A 4783-nucleotide genomic window follows, 5' to 3' on the forward strand; every position below is an offset into this window, starting at 1 on the left:
TAATAAAAAGATAGCTATTACTGGTACTTTTGGTTCCTTTGGGTACGATATCCCGGTCTTGCCGTTACTATACTATTGTTCGATAGGTGCGCTTGCCTTTTTGTCATGATAATAGTTAGTCTAGGTTTGATCTTCATTATAAATATTTATTACTTGTTACGAATCACGCAATCAGTCTTATTATTGATAGTTCCACCAGCGGCTGCGTCAATCATCTGTCGAGTCGAAGGATTCAGACCATTGTGAAAAGTTTGAACCTGTAGCCAAAGTGGCAACCCATGGTGAGGGCACCTTCTCAACAAATCCATGTATCTCTCCCATGCATCGTAGAGTGTTTTTAAATCCATCTACACAAAAGAGGAGATATCGTTATGTAATTTGGCTGTTTTAGACGACGAAAAATATTTCAATAAAAACTTTTCGGTCATTTGTTCCCAAGTAGTGATTGACCCTCGTGGTAACGAGTTCAACCATTGTTTAGCCTTATTCCTCAACGAAAAGGGAAACAACCAAAGGTGAATGGCATCATCAGAAATGACATTAATTTTAAATGTACCACATAGTTCCAAAAAGTTTACCAAATTAGCATTGGGATCTTGGTCCTGCAAACCATCAAACTGAACAAATTGTTGTATCATTTGAATTGTGTTAGGTTTCAGTTCAAAAGTTTTTGTAGCAATAGCAGGCTTAACTATGCTCGATTCAGTTCCTGTTAAAGAAGGTTTAGCATAATCATACATAGTGCGTGGAGCAGGATTCTAATTAGCAACAATTGCAGGAGGTAGCGGATTTTCTTGGTTTTCAGCCATCTCCTCGGTTGTGGCGTGAATATCTTCTTCTTGCTCTTCCTCTGTGTATCTTAGGCTTCGTCTTATTTCTCTTCAATTTCTGCGAACTGTGCGGTCGATCTCACCGTCAAAAAGTAGTGGTCCTGACGGGTTTCTTCTGGTCATAAACTAGAAAAAACCTGTCAGAAGAAAATAAACGAAGAATTAGAAAAGAAAATAAAATTTTAATTTACAATAAAAGTAAAATGGCTTAAGTAATAAAAATCGAGTGTTCGTAATATCCTAGTTCCTCGGCAATGGCGCCAAAAACTTGATACGTGATATTCGCGACAGGTTTAAAAAATTTATAATTAATCGTTCTTGAAACTAACTATTATCACGATAAAGGCAAGTGTACCTATTGAACAGTAGTATAGCTTTAGCAAGACCGGATTGTCAAACCCAAAGGAACCAAGAGTACTATTAATTACTTCCTTTTTTATTATCTAGCCTAAAAACTAAGGGATTTATTTATCTAAACTATTTAACTAAACTAACGGTGCACAAAGAAAAAATTAGCAAAAAGCTTTTAGGAAAACTCGATTGATTAAGACAATACCCAAGGAAAAATCCACCTAGACTTCACTTGTTATTTGACTCTGAACCAAACGATTTATTCATTTGACTTGATCCGTAAAAATCCCTAAGTTATATTATTATCTCTCTCGACACTAATAACGTCCAACCCTAGGTTGATTAATTGAAATCTCTTTCTAATTAATGCCTTAGTGTTGCATTAACTCGATCTATGGATCCCCTTATTAGGTTTCACCCTAATCCGACAAAATCTTATCACCCTATCTCTAGGCGTGCAATCAACTCCACTTAATTATGACAAATTTACTCTTAGACAGGGTCTCTTCCTCCTCTGAATAAGAGTATTAACTTGAATCAATATCTTGGAATATTAAAACAATAATTAAGAACACATAATTAAGAACAAGTCAAATATTTACCATACAATTCAGATAATAATAACAAGATCTGTCTTAGGTTTCATTCCCCCTAGGTATTTAGGGGCTTTAGTTCATAAATATAAAAGAAAACATATCAGAAGAATAATGAATACAAAACATAAAGAAAACCCAAAACCCCTGAATGGAAATTGAAGGGAGATCTTCAATCTTGATGATGAATCTGACTTCTGAGATGGACCAATCGGCTTGTAACACCCCGTACCCGAGACCGTTGCCGGAGTCGAACACGAGGTGCTAACAGACTTAATTCATTTATTTTCACAGACCATTTTAAAAATTTCCAGACAAGCTGGCTAACTGCGTCACTGTCACCTTAAAAATCATATCTTGAGTTCCAAAACTCGAAAACCAGTTTCGTAAATTTTACCTGAAACTAGACTCATATATCCTTCTACAAATTTTTTTTCTAGAATTTTTGGTCGAGCCAATTAGTACAGTTTATTAGTTAAAGTCTCCCCTGTTTTAGGGTTCGACTACTCTGACCTTCATGCATTACGACTTAGATATCTCCTTGTACAGGGCTTCAATACTTATGCCGTTTGTTTCTAAAGAAACTAGACTCGAAAAGGAATCTGTAAATATAGTGCATGACTTCTAATTATCTCTGGTTAATTTATAGTGAATTTCCAAAGTCGTAACAGGGGATCCAGAAATCGCTCTGGCCCTGTTTCACGAAAACTTATGCATCTCATAAAATACGGCTCATATGATCGTTTCGTTACTTTCATATGAAAATAGATTCATCAAGGTTCTATTAAATAATTTATTCACTATTTAATTCCATTCCTACTATATTTAGTTATTTTTTCAAATCCACACCACTGTTACTGTCAGCATCTGTTTTTAAGGTAAACTTTACCTATTTCATGATTTTCCATGAATCAACTAGAATTTGTCATACAAAGCACCAAAATGATCATGATTAACCATTCCAATGGCTAATCGTTACCAAACATTTCCATACCTCTCAATTAACAACATACAAAACGATTATAATGCTATGCTCAAAGTATATATAAGCCATTTTCGCATGGCTATCCAAATTTATACAAAACCAAAGGGTACATGACCAACAACAACAAGGGTAGTCCTATACATGCCATTTTCAGAGTTCAACCAAAAGTGTACCAAAAGGGCTTTGATAGTGTGGAAGACTTCGACTTCGACAATCCCGAGTCCGATAGCTGACGAACCAAAATCTATAAAACAGAGATTCAAAAAACGGAGTAAGCATTTAATGCTTAGTAAGTTTTGAGCAATGAAATTAGGCACAACTGAAGTATAGCATTCATATAACTAAACGGATAATTTCATATACACATATTCTCAAAAATCAGTCCTACTTCACATTTCCAACCCTTATATTCACACATAAGGGATCAACTTAACCAAAGGCCGGAAGCTCATTAATTGTCTGAGCGAATAATATTAAAAAGGAATCAACTACTCCAATGCATATACGAAACGTACCTCATCGTTGGGATTTTACAAGCGTATTAATTGAAATTATTACAGCAAGATCGCTCATTCCCAAACCAAGTACCTTTGGAATTTAGCCGGATATAGCTACTTGCTCAAATGCCTTCGGGACTTAGCCCGGTTATAGTAACTCGCACAAATGCCTTCGGGACTTAGCCCGGTTATAGTAACTCGTACAAATGCCTTCGGGACTCAGCCCGGATATAGTAACTCGCACAAATGCCTTCGGGACTTAGCCCGGTTATAGTAACTCGCACAAATGCCTTCGGGACTCAGCCCGGATATAGTAACTCGCACAAATGCCTTAGGGCTTAGCCCGGAATTAGTCACTAGCACAAATGCCTTCGGGACTTAGCCCGGTTATCATCCGAATATCCATGCACATATCAATAATTCATGGCACATCTATATTTCATTTTCATAACTAGAATTCAAACACACGTCACTTATCAAGCATTATCATTTTCGGCTCAATAGTTACATACAAAGAGCATGATTTTGCTTTACTTAAAACATGATCTAATCGAATCATAATCTAAGATCCATTACTCAAAAACTTACCTCGGATGTTGTCGAACGATTTCGGCGGCTATTCGATCACTTTTTCCTTTCCCTTATCCAACTTTGGTCGTCTAAGCTCTTGAGCTAATTCAAACAAATTTAACTTATTAAAGTCTCATTATGCTAGCTTATGGCCGAATATGACAAGGAGTTTGATAGGTCATATGGCCACCTTTAGCTCAAATACAAAATGGTCTTATGCATTTTTAATCACATTGAGCAATTTAATACAATTAATCTAACATTTCCTCATGTGCACCTTTATGACCGAATACACACATCATTAACCTAATATCAATTAACTAAGCACTTTAACAAATTCTCCTTGAGCCGATTATCTAAGTCAATATAGATTCATCATTATGCTCTCCTATAACCGAATACATGCAACCCCAATCTATCTCATGTGGCCGAATATGCATGTCTATGTTGAGGCCAATTATATGCTTAATACTTCCTACAAATATGGTTACTTGTATTGACTACATACCATTTTGTTTCAAGTTTAAAACTTGGCTAATACACATATATACACTAGTAATCAAATACTAACATTTGCACTTCACCTTACTACCATTTTTCATCCAAATAACATGAATCAACAACCATATTTCTCTTCTACTTCCTACCATGGCCGAATGCATCAAGACACCATACCATTTCAATTTTGGTCATGGGTTAAACAAAGAACTTAATGTCTAACTCAAAAATGCTAAAAAGAAAATCCAAGAGTCATCAATCCACCATCACATGTATCATTACAAAGCTTCACATTTAGCATGCAAATGACATCAACACAAATCCACCTTAGCCGAAACTTAACTCATCTTCATGCCTCATCACCACAACATCAAACACCAACCAAGAAGACAACACCCATGGCCGAATATCATCTTCATCACATAGCAAAGATTTAAACCATGGGCTAGGTAGAACTCA

The 4783-nt window shown here is 36.0% G+C and overlaps 1 non-coding gene across 1 annotated transcript; it reads left to right on the forward strand.

Moving 5' to 3' along the window:
* Positions 1-273: 273 nt before the first annotated feature.
* Positions 274-379, forward strand: LOC121216334 (small nucleolar RNA R71). Its single transcript, XR_005912501.1, has one exon. It is a non-coding gene; the product is annotated as a small nucleolar RNA R71 (small nucleolar RNA).
* Positions 380-4783: the final 4404 nt, after the last annotated feature.

This window comes from Gossypium hirsutum, chromosome A02 (genome assembly GCF_007990345.1).
Source record: "Gossypium hirsutum isolate 1008001.06 chromosome A02, Gossypium_hirsutum_v2.1, whole genome shotgun sequence".
In the NCBI taxonomy this organism is placed as follows: domain Eukaryota; kingdom Viridiplantae; phylum Streptophyta; class Magnoliopsida; order Malvales; family Malvaceae; genus Gossypium; species Gossypium hirsutum.